At 39.1% G+C, this 22,616-nt stretch overlaps 1 non-coding gene across 1 annotated transcript; it reads left to right on the top strand.

Annotated features, from left to right (window-relative positions):
- Positions 1 to 5,617: 5,617 nt before the first annotated feature.
- LOC118480754 lies at positions 5,618 to 5,723 on the top strand. The gene has a single exon (XR_004863731.1). It is a non-coding gene; the product is annotated as a small nucleolar RNA R71 (small nucleolar RNA).
- The last annotated feature ends 16,893 nt before the right edge of the window (positions 5,724 to 22,616 follow it).

The raw sequence follows: 22,616 nt of genomic DNA, 5'->3' as shown, positions 1-22,616 counted from the left end.
CCGAGCTTTAAAACAAGACATGAGTTTGAGACCACCAGCAGGTTTCTCACCATGAACCTGTAGGATCTCACCTGACGAAAGCGGCATGCGAATGATCTTCTCAAAACAAACTATCTCTGCATGATGCTTGGCTAACCAATCCATACCCACAATAACGTCGAAGCTTCCAAGTTGCATAGGCGTGAGGTCAATGGGGAAAAGATGGTTGTTAAGGTTCAACTGGCAATTGCGGAGAACAGAATCAAGAACAATGGATTCACCGCTCGCCACTTCTACTGTCAATGGTTTACCTAGTTTCGTTCTAGACACTCGAAGCAATGGTTCAAAAGATAACGACACAAAACTCTTATCGGCACCCGAATCAAAAAGAACAGATGCTGGCTGATTATTAATAAAGAACGTACCGTTCACCACATTATCATCAGCTTGTGCCTCTTGTGCGTTCATGTTGAAGACTCGACCTCGAGCCTGAGCCTGATTCTGATTGGCATTCTGATTCTGGTTGGCAAGCCTTGGGCACCGATTTCTGTAGTGGGTCAGATCCCCACAGTTATAACAAGCACCCGGTGGGTAGTGTGGTCGTGCAGCTTGACCCTGTTGCTGAGCAGGAGGCTGAGCAAATTTTTGAGCCGGGTTCCGCACTGCGCGATTTTGAGCAAACCGGCAAACATCGGCAAGATGACCTAACTTCCCACAGTTAGTACAGAAACGGCACTGATGTTGCGGCTGATGGTGACTGTTGCATCTATTGCACAAAGGTGCATTCCCTGAATAGGGCTTCTTTGCTGGAGGCTGAGCAGGTTGGTTGGGAGCTGCCTGGTTAGCTTGGGCAGTGACAGCATAGTGACGTGATGTCGTGGGTCACGCAAATTTAATCCCTAAACAACTGTAGTTAGTGGTAGTAGGGTATCGAACTCAGGGAGTATGTGGAAAATGTGTTGATTGTGTAGCTTTGTATTTATACTAAAATTAAACTAAATTGCAGAAAATTAAAATTCAAGATTGTGGATTGTTGTTTTATAAAACTAAATTAAGGACTAATTCAAATCAAAGTAGGTTGTAAACAATTAGGAGAGAACAATGATCACCCTAGGTTTCAGTTTCTTTAAACAATTGTGTGCAATTTCACTAGAAAGAGTTACATAGACATAACTCGTGTATGTGTGATTGAAGTGATAAAAGGGAACAAAGTACTCGGATTAGATAATGCGAGGTTGTTTCCCGATGACCTATTAACCAATAACCAACCCTAACCCTTCCCGTGATATCTCGGTTGCCAACGGCACCAAGAACGTACGATCAAGACTAGAAATTGTGATATAGATTAACGCACTACAAACAATCAAACACACACCATGACATTCAAGCAACGCAAAATATCATTCTAGAAATGCAGAAATTAACACACAAAAGTCTTAGAAACATTCACCTAGGATGATCACCGAAGAGTTTAGCTGGACATGGCTCGGTGAATCATCATCAACATTAATCTAGTGTTCATACGAATTAAAAACACAAACCGAATGTTTAGAATCGTTCACAAACCAAGCAAGTACTCCAAATTCGCTCCCAAAGTCTCCAAGAACCGTCAATGATGAGATAATACCAAAAGACACCCCAAAAACGACTATATTGTGGCAGTTACACATTTCACGTTCAGGTTCCACCGTAAATTACGGCTCCACCGTAATTTACGGTGGCCATCAAAGTGTTACGGTGAGATGAGTCTGATTTACGGTGCAGCAGAATTGAGAAAATGGGTCACCGTAAATTACGGTGATACCGTAATTTACGGTACCAAGCAGCCTTCACTTCTTTGTTTTGTCTTGTGTTCTTCTCTCGACCCGTTTTCACCAAATCTTCCATAAGCTGCCTTTTTATCCATCGCTTATCTCCTAATTTGTACCTGAAACATAAGCATCGTAGTTATCTAATTCAAGATAATTACACGGCTAAATGGAGGATTAATTCATGTTTTATCACACTTAAGGGTTGTCCAAAGGACCACCCGTCACATCCCCACACTTACCCGTTGCTTGTCCCAAGCAACTCATCAATATAGTTTCAAGACAAGTGATCAAATCAGCCAAACAAATCATGCAATTTCTTTACCAACCCCCTTTTTAATGCCCCAAGCAATACACCCCTCACAATTTCTCTCCTCTCGGCTACAAGTGGAAACTAGCAAAGATAAGCTAGACACACACTAGGCAAACGGGTGGTTGCGCAATCATAAGCTTGTACCTGAATCAACTATACTCCTATAACGGGTCAAACATGAATGCAAATCAAAGGGGCTTAAAGGTTGTAACGTGGCTAGGTGTATGGGTAGGAAATGGAATATATATGAGTAGCGAAAATTCAACCCGGTCTTTTTATTACAACTACCAAAACAACTAACAAAGACATACTACTATATACAAGACAATGAAACCTTCTTTTTTTTTTCTTTTTTTTCTTTTCTTTCTCATTTTTTCTTTTCATTGTTTTTTTTTTTTTTTTTCAATCATAATACATTAACCATAACTATTTCAAACTCATAATCTACTAATTATATCACTAATGCTATAAGACCGGGTCAAATTTGGGTACATTTTCAAGTAAGTAGCTAGGGGAAACAAATGATAGGCTTTAGGCACAAAATTGGGCAACTAAATGACCAAACCCCCACCCCTCTCACTACCATGCTCATATATATAATTTATGAGGTCCAACCCCCCAAATCCCACACTCACTCACACAACCGACGAGGCTACCTAATGCCCTTATCCTTTCTACATTCATGTCTAACAAGGATTCAAATTGCATTCAAGCACAAGTTCTAACGCACCCCCACCCGTAGCCACTCTCATTAAAGATTATTTATATACATGTGTGGCTACAACTCTCACCAAGAATGAAAAGGGTAATAAGGGTTGCCGGTGCATTGACTTGGGGATAAATTAGGGCGACAAGATTTCATATTGTTTTGCTCGGCTTAAAATTTTTCAAAAATCTTCGAAAAATTCCCCCCATCCCCACACTTGGGATACATTGTCCCCAATGTATGGCTTTGGGAGGATTTGATCACATCCTCAATCAACATCCGCAAAAAGCTTTTATCTCAAACCCCAAATTTCTTTTTGTATTTTTTTCTTTTTATATTTTTTTTTATGTTTTTTTTTTCATTTTGAACACAACACCACCAACCAACCAAACCCAACAATCAATCATATGATCAATCACCACCCATCCTCCCACCATAATCAACATAAACCAACAAATATATATACAAACTATACAAGAGAGAAAATACCACCTGATCAATAATAACGCGGTCCTGGGGGCCCAAAAATGGACGACATCATATCGTTCCATTCTCCAAACCCGAACGAGCCGCTACTGCTTCCCTCTTGTTGTTGTGGTCCCTCTTGCCTTCTTGGATCAAGCCACTGAGAATGGTGGAGTTGTGGAGTCGGATACGAAACACTGCCATCATACGGTGGCAATGAGGCATAATCCACATGTTGTGGATCCTCAACCACCGGCCTCCCAGCATGCCAGTCCGCATGCATCCGCCTCATCTGATCATCGTGATATCGGTTATTCATTTCCACCTCCTGCGAATATGCGTGGGTTCGGTGCCATAATTCATTGCGGTCGAAGCTATGTTTAAGCGCCCGCTCAATACTAGCGCTATTTCGCGTGCCTTGATCAAATAACGACCTCTCCGAACCCGACCAAGTATCAAAGATGGCCGCCGGCGGGCGTTGGCTCTCGATCACCTCCTGCATTGAACCACTATAAGCCCACCCCGGCTCATATGGTTGCTGCGCATAGTCGTAAAATGTGCCACCATGACCACCATGAAAAACCCCAAAACCAACATTTGCACCACCCGTTGGCTCGTCTGCGTAATCATCATCCCCACTCGGAACTAACTCTACATCACTCTCAGGTTCATCCGGTTCTCCCGGCATCAATTCCCTTGCACCTAATTTCAACGCCCTCCACCGTTGACCCTCCGATTTCAGCTTGTGATAACGTTCAGACGAGGTGTATGTCCAAACGTTTCCCAACCTATCCAAAGTAAAAGGCATGTGCCTTTTCGTTAAACCCCGGTCTTCCGATGTGAGTGCCTTTTGTTGCTTCATTAAACCCGTTATGATGCGACAGTACGGGACAATGTCTCTCCCGTATTTGTTCCGACATATCCACAAATGATGCATAATCAGGTAGCGGATATGTCGGAACAAATACGGGAGAGACATTGTCCCGTACTGTCGCATCATAACGGGTTTAATGAAGCAACAAAAGGCACTCACATCGGAAGACCGGGGTTTAACGAAAAGGCACATGCCTTTTACTTTGGATAGGTTGGGAAACGTTTGGACATACACCTCGTCTGAACGTTATCACAAGCTGAAATCGGAGGGTCAACGGTGGAGGGCGTTGAAATTAGGTGCAAGGGAATTGATGCCGGGAGAACCGGATGAACCTGAGAGTGATGTAGAGTTAGTTCCGAGTGGGGATGATGATTACGCAGACGAGCCAACGGGTGGTGCAAATGTTGGTTTTGGGGTTTTTCATGGTGGTCATGGTGGCACATTTTACGACTATGCGCAGCAACCATATGAGCCGGGGTGGGCTTATAGTGGTTCAATGCAGGAGGTGATCGAGAGCCAACGCCCGCCGGCGGCCATCTTTGATACTTGGTCGGGTTCGGAGAGGTCGTTATTTGATCAAGGCACGCGAAATAGCGCTAGTATTGAGCGGGCGCTTAAACATAGCTTCGACCGCAATGAATTATGGCACCGAACCCACGCATATTCGCAGGAGGTGGAAATGAATAACCGATATCACGATGATCAGATGAGGCGGATGCATGCGGACTGGCATGCTGGGAGGCCGGTGGTTGAGGATCCACAACATGTGGATTATGCCTCATTGCCACCGTATGATGGCAGTGTTTCGTATCCGACTCCACAACTCCACCATTCTCAGTGGCTTGATCCAAGAAGGCAAGAGGGACCACAACAACAAGAGGGAAGCAGTAGCGGCTCGTTCGGGTTTGGAGAATGGAACGATATGATGTCGTCCATTTTTGGGCCCCCAGGACCGCGTTATTATTGATCAGGTGGTATTTTCTCTCTTGTATAGTTTGTATATATATTTGTTGGTTTATGTTGATTATGGTGGGAGGATGGGTGGTGATTGATCATATGATTGATTGTTGGGTTTGGTTGGTTGGTGGTGTTGTGTTCAAAATGAAAAAAAACATAAAAAAAATATAAAAAGAAAAAAATACAAAAAGAAATTTGGGGTTTGAGATAAAAGCTTTTTGCGGATGTTGATTGAGGATGTGATCAAATCCTCCCAAAGCCATACATTATAAATTTGGTTAGTACTTTGAACATTACCTTCATCTATGGCATGCACTTGTGGTCGGTTAGTTGTCGGTCGAGCTCTCCTCGAAGCTTGGGCTTTCCTTTTTGATGTAGTTGCCATACTCTCCAAAAACTCCCAATCTTCATTCTCATAATTCGTTCCAAATGTCCCTCCGGTGATAGACATTAAATCCCGTGCATCTTCGGCACTTAACCCCTCATGAAAAGCGTTCATTAACTCCCATAACTCAATCCCATGATGAGGGCAGTTTTTAATCATCATGTTAAAACGCTCAAACGCCTCATGGAACATCTCACCGTGTTGTTGTTGAAAGCTTCTCAACCCCTTCCGCGCATCATTAGTCTTTTGGGCGGTGTAGAATTCATCCAAAAAGGTTTGTTGCATCTCCCCCCATGTATAAATTGATGCTGAAGGTAATGTATAGAACCATTTCTTAGCTTTCTCTTCCAACGAAAACTGAAATAAGACTAACTTGACTTCATCGGCCGAAAAACCTTGACTCCCAAAAGTGTTGCAAATTGAGTCATAAGCCTCTAGATGGAAATACGGCTCCTCCGTTGCTAACCCTTTATACTTCGGTAAACTTTGCAACGAGTTTGTTCTTACTTCAAAAGTTCTCCCTTGGTTGTTGTGAGGGATAACCACCGGTGAAGGGTTTTGAGTAATGATTGGCCTGAAATGTGCCTCTATTCCCCTTGCTTGTTCTCTAAGATGTCTTCGTGGCACACCATACCTACCTCTCGGAATAATCGGTCCATTCGGTCTTGGTACTTGCCCTTGTGGTGCGATCGGTTGTTGAAACTGTTGTGGTCGCATCGGTGGGCGCTGAGGCGGTCTTTGAAATGGTTGTTGGTGTACATGTTGTGGCCGGACCTGTTGCAATGGAATCGGTTGTGGCATTGGTGGCCCTTGTGGTCTTGGCCGAATATGTTGTGGTATAAGTTGTTGATGTTGCATTCCACCAACACTCGCCATCCCTTGAGATTGACTCTGAACATACCCAAAATCCCCTTGATCACCATAATCTCCATAACCATACCCATCATCTTCATACCCCTCAAAGTCTTCAAATCCCTCATCATAATCACCCCCTTGCATTCCCGAGGTTTGCCCAAATGGAATGTTTGAATACTGAAAACCCGATTGTTGTGGTCTAAAGGATGGGGTAGTATGCACAATAGTTGAATTGGGTGCAATTGTGAAGGTAGATGATGATTGACCCGTAGTTGGGGGAAAGAAGTGAGATAATGGTGGGATTGTGGTGGATGGATCGTAAGTGATGGTAGGCTCATTTTGAGTGGTGATTGGTTGAGTGGAATTGGTTGGTGTAAATCCAGCAGTGGTATTAGGTAATGTAGTGTTTGGTGATGGTTGGGTGGAAGTAGGTATAAAGGGTGGAGTTGCTTGACTGGTTGTAGGTGGTATCTGAGAATCAGCCATGATGTTTCTCGGTGTAATGGGTGAAGTAGGTGAACCAATAATTTTGTTTTCTCGCACTAAAACTCGGTTTTGTCGTAGCGTTCTTTCAATTTCCGGATCAAACGATAGCGGTGATGACCTTTGAGAGCCTCTAGTATGCATACACCTGAAGTACCTGCACACTAAACACAACCAGCGTAAACCCGAAAATAACAAACAAAACTATTAAACTAACACACGTTGCGCACTACTCCCCGGCAACGGCGCCAAAATTTGACGTGATGTCGTGGGTCACGCAAATTTAATCCCTAAACAACTGTAGTTAGTGGTAGTAGGGTATCGAACTCAGGGAGTATGTGGAAAATGTGTTGATTGTGTAGCTTTGTATTTATACTAAAATTAAACTAAATTGCAGAAAATTAAAATTCAAGATTGTGGATTGTTGTTTTATAAAACTAAATTAAGGACTAATTCAAATCAAAGTAGGTTGTAAACAATTAGGAGAGAACAATGATCACCCTAGGTTTCAGTTTCTTTAAACAATTGTGTGCAATTTCACTAGAAAGAGTTACATAGACATAACTCGTGTATGTGTGATTGAAGTGATAAAAGGGAACAAAGTACTCGGATTAGATAATGCGAGGTTGTTTCCCGATGACCTATTAACCAATAACCAACCCTAACCCTTCCCGTGATATCTCGGTTGCCAACGGCACCAAGAACGTACGATCAAGACTAGAAATTGTGATATAGATTAACGCACTACAAACAATCAAACACACACCATGACATTCAAGCAACGCAAAATATCATTCTAGAAATGCAGAAATTAACACACAAAAGTCTTAGAAACATTCACCTAGGATGATCACCGAAGAGTTTAGCCGGACATGGCTCGGTGAATCATCATCAACATTAATCTAGTGTTCATACGAATTAAAAACACAAACCGAATGTTTAGAATCGTTCACAAACCAAGCAAGTACTCCAAATTCGCTCCCAAAGTCTCCAAGAACCGTCAATGATGAGATAATACCAAAAGACACCCCAAAAACGACTATATTGTGGCAGTTACACATTTCACGTTCAGGTTCCACCGTAAATTACGGCTCCACCGTAATTTACGGTGGCCATCAAAGTGTTACGGTGAGATGAGTCTGATTTACGGTGCAGCAGAATTGAGAAAATGGGTCACCGTAAATTACGGTGATACCGTAATTTACGGTACCAAGCAGCCTTCACTTCTTTGTTTTGTCTTGTGTTCTTCTCTCGACCCGTTTTCACCAAATCTTCCATAAGCTGCCTTTTTATCCATCGCTTATCTCCTAATTTGTACCTGAAACATAAGCATCGTAGTTATCTAATTCAAGATAATTACACGGCTAAATGGAGGATTAATTCATGTTTTATCACACTTAAGGGTTGTCCAAAGGACCACCCGTCACATAGTTTTGGGAAGCCTTACGCTTCCTTGCTCTTTTCGATGAACCAGAATCCTTTCCATTTTTGTTTTGACCTTTCTTGCTATCTTCCTTGTCAGACGACTGTTTCTTGCCCTTGTCACCCTTCCTGTGTAATTTATTCTTTCGAATCTGTGACTCGGTCAATGTCGCTGATAACTCGATCGCCTGACGGAGTGTGGTAGGGTTACTACCAGTAATGATGTCTTGTACCGAGTCAGGCAGGCCGTCGATGTACCTTTCGATAGCCTTGTCGAGTGGGGCAACCATAGTCGGGCAAAGCAGACTCAACTCCTCAAACCTATCAGTATATGCCCTGTGCTCGCCACTATCTTGTTTCAAGTCATCAAACTCCTTCTCCAACGCTCGTTGTTCATGACGAGGACAAAACTCCCTCATCATAAGAGCTCTAAGTTCAGCCCATGTCTAAGCTAGAGCAACTTCTGCACCGCGATCCCTCATAACCCCGTTCCACCACGTAAGAGCCCTCTTCTGAAACACACTCGAAGAAAACTCGACCTTGCGATTGTCAGGACACTGCACGTGACGGAATGTATTCTCAATGCTCTCGAACCATTGAAGAAGCCTAGTTGCTCCTTCGGAACCACTAAACTTGAGTGGTTTAGCCGAGTTAAAATTCTTGAAATTGCATGGAGCATTGTTGTTGTTGTTGGCTTGGTTCCATTGAGCAAAGAGGTTTGGGAGTGCAGCAACCATCTGCTGTGCAATAATTTCTGCCAATTCGGCATTTGCTACCTGATTGTCACGTCGAGGAGGCATTCTAAAAGAGGAAAACATGAAAGGAAACGAGTGAGATGATTGGATGAAGAGAATGAGATGAAACAGAATCAACAAAAGCAAAGATGGTGGTTACGCATCGCAAAGCAAACAAGTGACACGAAATGTCTAGTCAAAGTAAGTGGGTCAAAAATAATGTATCGCGAAGACATGTTCGCCTATAAGTGAACACTCACCCCAAGAGTTCCCAGGTAAGAGTGACTGGTCCGATTATGTAGATTTGTACGAACACTCTAGCCTTAGACAGAAAACTCAGGGTACAGGCATTCACTCTTCCAGTTCGCACGTGTTCACACTACTAAAACCCGAAAACCTTGACGAGATTTTTGAAAATCCAAAGGGGTTCAAAACCTTATAACAGAGGGTTCAAAACCTAGTAATCAATCATCCTCGAACAGACGATTAATTTTCAAAGCGGATTCAGAATCGAAGTTCCCGTTGTGGTTATCACCCAAGGATAGGTGAAGTGCATGTTTTAAAAATCTAAACACAAGATAACTTGTGTTAGGGTCCTAGAAAGTTATAGTCTAGGTCAAAGCATTACTAATAACCTAATTCCCTATAACCATTGGCTCTGATACCAACTCTTCTGTCACACCCCGACCGCGTATAACATGCAACCGCGGCGGAAACGTCGGGGAGTGTTGGGACAGAATTAATTGTTTCATAACCTTTGAAATTAAAGTTACATTTTATTTATCAACAAGCGTATTACATTGTCTTTAAACAGGAAATAAAGAGTTTATAACATAATTAAACTAGTCTATCTTCGTTTTATGTCTCTAAGGCACAGGTCCGCCCTAGTATCACAATCATCATCCTAAGCAACAGCTCCTGAAAACACATGTGAAAGTAGGTACGTCAGCATAAAAATGCCTGTGAGATACATAGGTTTTGTGAAAATGGGATTCATGACTTGAGTTTAAGGAAAATGTTTAATAACAGTCAGTCATGAACCTTGTAAATTGTTTAGTCTTGTAAATCATATGAGAGACGACAAAATCAGATGATATGTATAGATAAATGTAAGGTTAAATGAATAACCAAATAAAATGAGTTGAGTAAGATAAGTTGTTTGTAAAACAATGTCTCGTGAAAAGTATGTTATTTGTATAAATTGTTACATGTCTCAAATTGAAATGATTCAAATAATGCTACGATAGGTAATATTATACAAACATTTATATATAGGAAGTACCAGCGGCGTATCCACCATGTTTGTATCATATCACATACGCCACGTTACTCAAACCATTTACCCAAACCAACCACCAAGTAAGTTGTTCATGTATAAATCAATTGTCAAGTGTTATTGTGTAAACCATATCGAAATGTCCATGTTCAATGTAAACCACCAAATGTGTATATCAATGTCAAAATGTTTATGTTTAATGTAGATCATGTAATGTGTACCCAAAATATATCATGTATGGTAAGTGAAATATATCAACTAAACCATATGTAAAATGCACAAAAACAAGGTATTGAGGTAAAATATGGTTTAAATCAAAGTTATGTTTTGTGGAACAAATGCATGCTATACTGATACAAACATTTATGCGGTATTGTGAAAATGCACACATCCAAGCCTTGAGACTGTGGCGACAAACCCTCAAACAAATTAAAGGTTTATCTAAGTTATGTGTATCGAATTCGGTCATTCCTTTCATCCAAACCAACCTAGGATGTCTGGAACGGGAGTTGTCAATTCCTATGGTACCACTACCTACTAACGAACGGCGTAGCTAACGTTAATGAATGTATTGTTCCATGTTAAACAAACCAAATGTCATAACAAAATGAAAGCATGTGATGTAAACAATTGTACTAAGTATGCACACAATGGGCATAAATAGCATGAAATGTAATGTGAAACAGTGTATTAAGTACGCACACAATGGGCATACATAGCATGAAATGTAATGTAAAGCAATGTACTAAGTACGCACACAATGGGCATACATAGCATGAAATGTAATGTAAAACAATGTACTAAGTACGCACACAATGGGCATACATAGCATGAAATGTAATGAAATCATGTACTATAATGTACTAACGAACATAGCAGGTATATGATGTGAAAACATGGAAAGCATGAAAGTAACAAGTAGGCACATGTGTTTCACCCCAAAATGTTTGGAAAACAGTAAAAGATGGGGTTCAATTTACTCACCTGAGATTGCTTTGAAGTTCTTGTGTAATAATCACACAATGCTAGAGATCACGGAATATCAAACGGCACCTAATAGGTAGCAATATTAATATACCGGACCAAAATCGGAAGATTGGATAGAATGAGGGTTCGTAAACCAAACGAGTATAGAGACTCGTGTAATATGGTTTAACAAAGCCTTCAAACTAAAATGAAACCTAACCTAAGTGCTTATGACCCATTACAACCCGTTTAGGTAGTTTATGCTACCTTAGCGCGTCGTTCGCGTAGAACGCGTTTGGAACGCCTAACATCGTGACCATAAGGTATAACCTCGGAAGGTTATTCCCTATACAACTATGGTCACCTAAAGTGTTTGGTCGGATCCTAAAGATCGACCAAATGATTCGGGTTCGAAAGTATAAGCGATTGTTTAGATCGCTTACCTTACGACCCTATATAAGCACTATACTAAAAGTGACGAGCTAAGCATGTTAGAACATGCTTAACTAAGTTTAGAAAACAGGTTTGGTATCAAAACAAACGGTTTTAATACCCACGAGTAGTTTGGTTACAAAATACACAAGAATGCGCATTTTGGCCGAAACTACGACTCGTCACTGAGCCTAGATAACGTGGTAATCAGTAGGTATAGTCACTACGGACTATAACTATCGTGATCACGCTCACGTTATGAAGTTCCAACAAACTTCGTGTTGACCACAAGCTGGTCAACGCGGAAAGTCAAACAAAGTTTGACTTTAGCACTAGAAAGCGATTAAAAGAACGAAAGAACACTTACGAAGGGTCCCCGAAAGCTAAACTTGATCCAGGAGCTCAGGTATGAAGCAATAGCAACAACTTAGAGCTCTTTGATCAGTTTTGTGGGTTTTAACACAAATGGGGGGAGTATTTATAGGAAAAGCAAGACCGTTAGGATCGTTTCTTGAATATCGTGCCACGATTTCATGCGTACACTTGTCAAGAAGTTGTGGTATCATATGGTGACCCTTACTCCAGAGGTTGTGAAAGGGCATTGCCCTTTGGAGTGATTGAAAGGCCAAAATGAACAAAAAAACGAGTTTCTGCATCTGCAGGGCTCACGCGGCCCGCGTCAGCATATAGGCAAAACTCAGGCGGGCCGCCTGGCCATGTCTGATCAGCACAAAGTTTCAGAAATGACAGTTTTAGTCCCTGTTGCATATTTAAGCCATTTCCGACACTTCTAAGGCCCGTAAAGCCAACTTTAAGGCCCTAAAATGATGCCTAAACATTGTGGACATGAAACATGCTCAAAAATATGTCGGATGTTGGTTCGTTTGGCTGTACGATCACGATGTTTGCTTAATTACGACGGAATGCGCATAAGCACGAAAAATGATCCAAATTGCGCGACGAATGGATTTTTCTCATGCCAAACACTAAGGCATAATATAAGGATGCTTACATAAATTTTTGGATGTCCGGATGTATTCAGAACGTAAGTTATGCGCGAAAGTGCAAATTTAAGCACTTTTTGACACTTTTAGTCCCTGAATGATCCATAAGTTTATTTTAGCACACCGAACACCTCAAAGCCTATTTCTAAGCTTTGTAAAGGATATTTATGGTATGTTTAACTTATGGACATGTTCCGGAATGTCTGTTTTAGCACGAATCATCATACTTTCGCAGTTTGTCAGGTTTAGTCCCTGTAAGCGAATTAACTTGTTTTTGCCATACCAAAGCCTTCAAAACTTATTTCTAAGTTATGTAAAGGTTATTTAAGGTATGTTAAGTATATGTTGATGTTCGGAGTATTTGTCGCATTAAACTGAGTACGTTTACGCACCAGTTTGCGTATAATTCTCCAGAAAGCGATGTAGAGTTTAAAATTGAACAAAAGTCAAAACATGAAAAATGTAAAACACAACCAAACAAACATTGGGATCAAATAACATTGTTTTATTGATAATTGAACTGTTCATAATGATTTCGAGCACAAATGTTACAATCATACCGGTTGTGGACCCGAGGGCAACAAGCGGTTTACGATAATGTATCGGCTTGCATTGGCGAAGGGTGAGAATACCACGCGAGCAGGAATGAATGGGAAGAGGCGCAAGGGGCGTACTCGCAAGAACAATGGGCTTTTCAAGCATCCTTTCGCGAAAGGATGGAGAAACAAATGGATGAACAACAACTGCAACAAGCGTTACAACGGTCACAAATGGAACGTTTGTTATAGTTGCAAGACGAAGATAGGGCCCAAAGACGGGCATGGGTGGAAGAAGAGGCAAGGCATCAAAATGCACAAAGAGAATTAGAGCAACGCCGATGGAGAGCTTTAGCTGTCTCTAACCAAATGGCTATTAATAATGCCAAGGTGCTCCATGATCAGGAGCGACATCAAAGAGACTATCAAGTCGGTCTCCCATATGCCGAACACTCGGGGTGGACCGATTACCCCAACCTTCCCCATCCACAAGGCCCATCCGATCCAACCCCTCATTGGCCCGAGGCGGTCGGCTCTAGCTTCATCCCGATTCCTTACCAACCACCACCTCAAGGAGAGCCGAGCCCACTTGATAACTATAGGGAGATGTTTGAGGCCCTCACTGGTTATCAATACCAGCCAAACCCGCCAGTGAACCCTAATGAGAGATATCAGCGGTAGAGGTAAGGTATGTTTTGTGTTGTTGTTGTATATTATTTTGCTTTCGTTATTTTTATTTAGTATAATTTTATTTTTGCCTAGTTAAATGAACGTTGTGGGTGTGTTCCCTATATAACCCTCACGAGACCTCTCGTCCTCCCAAGCTATTGGGGGGGGGGGTTTAAAAGGGCTTGTTGCATAAGCTAAATGCAACCGTGATTCCTACGAAAGTGAGTTAGGTTTGTTGTTGTTGTAAATTATTTTCCACATAAATCAAAGTAAAATAAGGTATGACTTGGTAATATTTTCATAAAAGTGGTAGAACTAGGTAACTAACAAATTTTGATGGTTGTGAGAAACATGCTTCTACACAAGGGTTAAGATTTGTAGGTACATTGGGTTCGTGGGACAACCGCTTTCATGAAGAGAAGAGGAGCACTCGAGGAATGAGCTCAGAAATCAGGTGCATACGTTTCTTTTTTACTTTTGATTTTTAGTTAGCAAATAAGTGGAGTGTAAATTGTATATTATTTTTCCGGGGTGAAATTTTGGGGAAGTTAGTCGTGTCACATCCCTTGTGTGCTTTAAAAACTCTAGTTCTTACACATTAAGGACGATATGTACCTTAAGTGTGGGGAAGGGTATGAGTAGTAAGAATTTTCGATTTTGACCCGTTCATTTAAACATTACACATTGAGGACAATGTTTACCTCAAGTTTGGGGATGGGGGGAAATTTCAAAAAATTTTCAAAAATATCTTGTTTCAAAAGCGATCTTAAAAGCACAAGTAACTAAGTCAACGAGGGACGTCACAACCCATTTGGTCTTTTGTCATGGTCAAGTTCAAATTAATAGCATGACAGGTATTTAGCGGGTGATTATTTGGGAATAATCCGCCTAAGAAACTAGTATTTTATGCATGTCACATACCATACCTTTTTAGATATGTGAGGTTTTGAGCCACTTTTATATCATAGATTACATACCTATGTTTCTTTGTTTGAGTGGACCATTAGTCATATATCGTAGAACTTGCAACTTTTGATACGTTTGAGACTATAGACCGAATATAAGCACGAGAATGATTATGGCATTAGGTAAACCTTTTCTCTTAAAACCATTTATCTATCCTTACCCAAACAAATCCCCTAGTCGCCCATTTTGAGCCTAAACCTTTTGTTTGACCACCCTATAGCCCATAACTGTTAAACCTTTTCTTTTAAACCCGTGTGATGAAAATTCGATTATAGGAATCGTTTTTGTATAGTTGTTTTTGATTGTTGCATATATGTATATAAAAAAAATCGAAAAAATCAGAAAATGTCATGAAAAAGAATTGAAAAAGCATTGAGAAAAATACAAAAAGAAGTGTTAGTAGTTGTTGAATAAAAGACGAAAAGTTGTTGCCTCATAATTGGTTTTTATAGTTAGTGTTGTTTAGAGTAGTCTTTTGTAATAAAAATCGAATTTTCATCACCTTAGCCACTTTAAAATATCCTATTTCCTACCCTTAGCCTAGCCCCGTTACAACCCTTACAAAGACCTTATGACTTGTGCTTAGTGTTCATGATCAATGGTGGAGAATGATTGAGTTTCAAGCTTATGCGGGTATGTGTTCTAATCGGTTTTGAGTGAATATTCTTTGAAGTGCTAATACATTATAAATATTAGCCAATTTACAAGCCGAGTGGAGAGAACATTGTGAGGGATGTGCATGAATTGTTGGTTTCACGGGCGGGTTAATCTTGGGTAACCATTTGTGTATGTGAAATCACATTACCGTTAAATATATTGAAAATTGTAAAGAGTTTGAACTTTAGCATGACATTGGACCTTAACCTTCATCTCGGGAATGGGGAGTGTATTCGTTGTTCGAACCACGTGAAAGTGAAAAACAGATTTGCTTGAGGGCAAGCAAAAGACAAGTGTGGGGATGTGATACGTGGTCGAAAACCGGTGCTTGTAATTGTTTAATTTGATATTTTTACGTAAGTTTTAATTTCGAATGGCCTACTTTTGATTAGATACTTGGTTTGCAGGTCTAACAGAGTTTAAGGAGCTTTTCGGGAGCTTTACGGGTCACCGGAGTGAAAACGGAACCACCGGGACTCGAACCGGGTCAACCGGACTCAAGAAATGGAAAAAACAGAAAGTCAAGCTTGGGGGCACCGTCGCCGACGGTCTATGCATTCCTGCGTCGCCAAAAATCTCCGTAAGCAGCAAGTTAGGCTGTCGGCTTCAAGTCAACATACACGTACCGTCGCCAACGGGGCATCAGGCCGTCGGCGACGGCCCTCCAATTCTGCTGCGCGAATTTCCTTTGTTTTCGGGCAAGGAAACAATCAAAGGGGGCATGGGAGTATAATGACGGGAGTTACACTTTCTTGGAGAGTTTGAATATCATCTTGGAGCCATTATCATCCATCAATCACCTACCATTCCACCTATCATCACTACTACAACCCGAATCAAGAACGAATTCAACATCTTAATCTTGATTCCAAACCCTAGCTCCATTAATTCATCAATCCATTCATCCATTCATCATCATCACTTACCCAAAACCCTAACCATCATCATCCACCATTCTCAAGATTTCAAGATGTTCAACTTCAAATTCTCGATTTCCGGTGATAGCGTTCGTCCTTCCATGAGCGGCTAATTTCTTGAAGGTTTCACCCTGGTGTAGACTTTTGTAAGCGTTAGGGTTATTATGTTTTGATGTTTGCTTTGTGACAACTTGATTTACATTTGAATCTTTAGACAGTTGTACTACGTTTGTATTGAATTTGCGAATTGTCGAGTGAATGATTAAATTTGACTTTGTGAAACGAATACACGTATTTATGCCTTGTCTTTTGATAGGATTTGCTAGTCCAAAGTAACGAAGTGCATCGTGGTCCGTTGTCTATGACGTTGATAGCGATTGGCACCTAAACTTTGTGATTGTGACCCATTAATGAGTTATTTTGAGTAAAGCAAATTAAAACACATAGTAACCCTAGGTCTTGCATTTGTTGAAACCGGGTGTGAGCCTTGTTTTCTTATTATTGTTCAAGCAATCAATTTCACTTTTTGCAATTTGTTTACCATTTGTAGTTAGTCCATTCAACCACTTTAGATACTTTTATTCAAATCTCTTCAATCAACAAAAATTCATAAAAACAAAATAGCAAGCTTCATAATAGTGACAATTTCTATAATTCATTCAAAGTCCATTCGCAAACCACAGACTCTTTATGGTTCGACCCCTTGCTACCACTAACTACTTGTTAAGGGTAATTTGGGACTATAAATATTATCTTTGACCGGAGCGCGACACTCCGATCATAGCACATCTGAGTTTCCACAATATTTGACGAATATATACTTTCTATAAAAGGAGGAAATCTTCCTGACGCAAGAAAACCTAACTTTCGATTTAACAAAAATACATATCGTCCATTGAAGCTGCAACTTTTCACGATAGAAGATACATATCATCCGTTAAAGTTGCAACTCTCACATCAAAGAAGGTAGCAAATGCAACTTCTCACGATGTTGCAACAATGATACTACAGCATCGATATTGAAACGTTGATGTGGGATGCGAATTTTCATTGAAACGACGATGTTGGAACAATGATACTGGAACGATAACATGTAAACATAAACAACAAACATTCGAACAAAGAAGTGTAATTGGAGATTAGCGGCTGAATCACGAGAAAGATGCATTTGAGAGAGAGATACGTTCACATATATGAGCGAGCGAGATTTGAATGTGACACCAGATAATTATATCTTATTTATAGAATTAGAATATATGGTTTGAATATTGAATTTCAAAATTACTGATATTATCAGTAATTACTGATCTGATTTGAAAGCGATTGTCATGATGTTTATTGGGAACTGATGTTTATTGGGAACTGAAAAGTAAGTAGTGTATATCCTTATTTCCAGCTTTATTAAGCTAAAAAAATATTAGAAATGAAATGCAAAGTAGGAAACAAAAGAGAGAGAACATCAATTTTAAATTACCATTTTGCATATTTTGAATTTCAAAATTACTGATATTATCAGTAATTACTTATCTGATTTGAAAGCAATTGTCATGATGACTTTTCTGATTTTTATTTTAACTTTAGTTAAGAGATAATAACCGTCAGTTTGAAATTCACATTTTCAATATTTTAAATGTCCAAAGCTCAAGAAATTGACATTAATTACTGATTTCATTTGCAACAAATAGTCATCAAGAATTTTTTTTATTTTTTAATGTAACGATTAGGTAAAATGGTAATTTCATTGTAATTCTAGTTTTTATTTGATAATTTCAATCTATCACTAATTAACACCATCAGTAATAAAAATGTGAGCAGTGGCTGTTTTTTAGGAAAACCGCTGATGGTCAATATGAATGGATGTCAACAATAAAAAAGTGAGCAATGGCTATTCTTTCCTATCAGTGGATACCCATCAGTTTTTTAAACAAAGATGTTTGGTCAGTCAGTGGTCAATACGAAGATTGAAGAAACAGAGGTTGTTTTATCAGCAGTGGATAACTTTTAACAATCAAATGTTTCAACCACCACAGTGGTTGTAACAGGCTTTTAAACAGAAGTTGGGCCTTAAACAGATGTCTCGCCTTATATATCAGTTGTCTAGACTTAAACAGAAGTTTAACCTTAAACAAATGTTTGCCCATAAACATCTGTTTTCAAAAAAAGACCAATTTGAAGAATACTATACCCAAACAATCAAAATGAGGAGCTTAATAAACACAAAGACTGTTATAGCAAATAACCTCTGCTGCCCATATGAATACAAAAGAAACACAGTGGTTGTAACAGGCTTTTAAACAGAAGTTGGGCCTTAAACAGATATATCAGTTGTCTGGACTTAAACAGAAGTTTGATCTTAAACACATGTTTGCCCATAAACAGAAGTTTGACCATAAACAGATGTTTGGCCTTAAACAAATGAGGAGCCTAATAAACACAAAGACTGTTATAGACTATACTTCCTCACCCAATTTGGAAGTTCCTCAAATTACCGAGGATCTGCAACACCAGTCGGATGTTGAAGAATCCAATGACACAGATTCTGATAGTTATTATGTTGTATCGAATGAATCATCCGATGATATCGACGATGCAGATTTTGATGCCGCTGTCTCAGATTATGAAGCTGATACTGATGAATACCCCGTACAAATCGTATGGTACTGTAGCAAACATTTTGTAAGTTTATTCTGTTAATATATTATTCCTCATTCAAAGGATGTTAAATGTTTGTTACAATTAAGCTGTAATTTTTGTTACTTTACTTAAATACATTATGTATTTCTTATTAATTATTGGTATTTTATATTTATTTTTAAGCGTCTGAATGTGAAAGTAGCTTCTTTATCAAGGATTCATAGAACATTGAAGATGACAGTTGAAAATCTGAATGGAGTTGACACTGTAATTGACTTTCGACGGGAGAAGCATGGCAAGGGATTTAGATACGCGGCTTGTCAATTCACCAAGAAGTTCACTAAGCCCAATGGTATCTACAGAAATATGAGATGCAAATTTGTCTACTCTGAAGAAAAAGCCAAGCTGATCTTAAAGAAAGTCTACAGATAGTTGTGGTTGTTGGTATTATCTCATTTGAGATAAATTATGGGATGGTGATGTATTAAACCTTTGTTGTACATTCTCCATATATTTTAATTGGCTCTTCATGATGTAACATTCCCAAAATTTTTATATACAAAAACTTATGTTATTAAAAGGATGCATCTTGGGTAAGTTGACCAATGGAAATATGAGGTATTTTGGGCAAGCGAAGGAACCATTCAATAATCAAATTATAAAAATACATTATATTCGAACCTACTATGTTTTTAATAAAACTTGGTTCGAAATGTAGATAAAATTATTCTAGTTCTAATGACATATTTATTATTTTACAAAACGTCATATTTTAGAAGTTATAAGCGCTAAATAAGTAAGCAGATGAATTAATTATAATACATACATATATATATATATATATATTAAAATAATAACTAAATAACATATGTAAGTACGTACACTTTTAAGAAAAATCAAAAGCAAGTTTACATTTAATGTACTGATAGTACGTGTCATAGTGGAATTAAGAAATCATAATGTGAAAGTTGACGTGTATGTTTGATTCAATTAGAATAGGACACGTGTATCTTCCTTAGCTTCTAAGATTTAAAACCTTTAGACAAGTATAAATAAGAGAAGTTGCACACAATCAAAATCGTTCAGTCCTTTTCTTTCTTCTCGCCATGTTGCCCCTTTTCTCTCAAAATTATATTTATAAATTTTAGTTCTATTTTCACCCCATAATAATAATAAAACAATGCTCTGTTTTAAGTGTTTTAACCTTTCATCACTGATATCATGTCCGACTGACGTATGGCCCCGTAACGTATGTCAAGGCTCTGCCTAAATTCGTTGGGGTTCTGTCTCGTGACGTAGGGATAAGGTAGAATTGGGTTACATACTTAATGTGAGTGCACTATATATTTTATTAAATAACCCATGAGTTATACCCAAAATATATCAACCCTCCTAAAATATTTCCGACACTTATAAAATATTTAGAGTGGCTCTAGATATCTTTAAACACAACCCGTATGTGAAAACCGAGCCCGAAATATAATATAGTATTAAAAATAAATAAAAAACAAGAAATATTAAGTTGAGGCAGGCCGCGTAAGATCCTCGCTTAGTTAACGCGGGCCGCGAGAGTCCCAAATAGTGGTGCAGCCCGGTGATGACACGTGTCATCGTCGTGGCAAGTCTATACGCTGATCCGGACGAGCTACACGTTGACCTGGAGTCAACGCGGGCCGCGTAAGCCCCACCCATGTGTTATGCGAGCCGCGAGAGAGTCAAGTTCAGCAACTATATAAAGGAGCCATTGGGTTCAATCAGAATTCGTTCAAAATTCGTTTCTCAATCTCAAATTCTGATTTAGAGGCTTTATAAGCGGGTATTATACCCCCTAATTAGCGAAGCACTGCCTCGTTGTAAGTATCATAACCCCTGGATACTTATTAGATACTCTGCCCGATTGATCTAGGGTTCCGTAACGGCTGTCGTGGTTCTGCCCGACGTAGTCGTTGGAATGCCGTCTCGGGGAGGGTATTACTAATGTTAAAATGGGTTATTATACTAACACGTGTGCATTGTTTATTTAATTAGACTATAACCAGGGAATCACAAAGGAAAGCCCTATAATAGCAATGTGAGTAATGCTATTTTTGTTAAATGTTTTTACAAAACCTCACATGATTAATTATATATTAAACAGTTATTGAATATTTATAAGAATACAATTATAGTGGGTATGTTTGGGTTTTGTATACAAAATTTGTTACCACCTGGTCAAGGAGTAACATTTCCACAAGTTGAGTACGACGGTACCAGTGATGTTAATTGTTATATCTTGGAAACAAATGTAATTGCGGATGCGGCCTCAATACTGTACACTGTGAAATGGTTTTACTTAAACTTGATTTAACTGGGATTCACTCACCAGTGTTTCCTGCTGATAAAATGTTTTTAAACACGTGTTTTAGGTAACTTAGTGTGAAGCCAATAAAAGCCAGCTGGAGAGCACTGAAGGCTTGGAAAAGTGGCAATAAAGTTACCTAAAATAAAATATATGTTTTTTTTATTAAACAAAATAGGATTTATTCCTATGAAAATGTGTGTACTACAAACTTGGGTTTTACCCATGTGTTTAATGTTATAAAATGAGGTGGTTTACTCTGATAAAATATTTCCTAACTACGGTCCTGATGAAAATTTCCGCTGCCAAATTAGACAATACCCGATACCATCGAAACTGGCTCACGGCCGCCCGTTCCTGTGTTTGTATAAGGGATCGGGGGTTGTGACAGAAGGTGGTATCAGAGCTATGACACTGGTCTAAGCCAAAGAAGTGTTCTGCTGACACTTACGTTTTAAATTCTGTGTTAGGAAATAACTTATGTGATTATGTGTTTTATATTAATTGCCTATTTGTTAGTCTACAGTATAGGTAAGCAAAAGATTTCGGATATCTATCGTCAATTAGATAATTCACCAAAAGATAAGGGAACATCATTTCAACCAAATCCCTCAGGATACTCAGCAGATACTGAGGAGGGAATTTTTATTCATAAGGCACAGTCTGAAAAACCATTTACCACTAAGAAGAGAAGTAGGATTATTAGAAAAAGTCGAGAGAAAATAAAGAAGTCACAACCAAAGGGAGTGATAATCATTAAGGAAATAAATACATAAACTCAGGAAATAGACAATAATCTACCATAGGAAGATGAATTAGATGAACAATGGGTAAATCTCCATATATTAGCCACAACAGCAGTAAATGCTAACTTATATTAAATAGTTGAACCGCCAAACTAGTACCAGTACCCATGCCACCTATGAGCCAGAAACTTTAAAGGAACTTTGCCCATTAAATAAACAACCTAGTAAAGGAAAGAGATAGAATAAACCTTACATAAAGGCATGTTGAGCATAATACTCCTATAACATAGATAGACTAAAATAAGTTATGGATGCATAATCAATAGTATATGGTCACCGTTTTTAATCAATCTATTTTAGGATTGTATCCAAATGTTTGTACTAGAAATTTGTCTATGATAATTAATACCACCTACTCAAATAATATTATAATATACATCAAACTAAGTTAGTTGTTAACAAAGCAATCATATTCATGACTTTCTTTTGAAACC

Source organism: Helianthus annuus, chromosome 7, assembly GCF_002127325.2.
Source record: "Helianthus annuus cultivar XRQ/B chromosome 7, HanXRQr2.0-SUNRISE, whole genome shotgun sequence".
Taxonomy (NCBI): Eukaryota; Viridiplantae; Streptophyta; class Magnoliopsida; order Asterales; family Asteraceae; genus Helianthus; species Helianthus annuus.
This window is presented reverse-complemented; position numbering and strand designations above follow the sequence as displayed.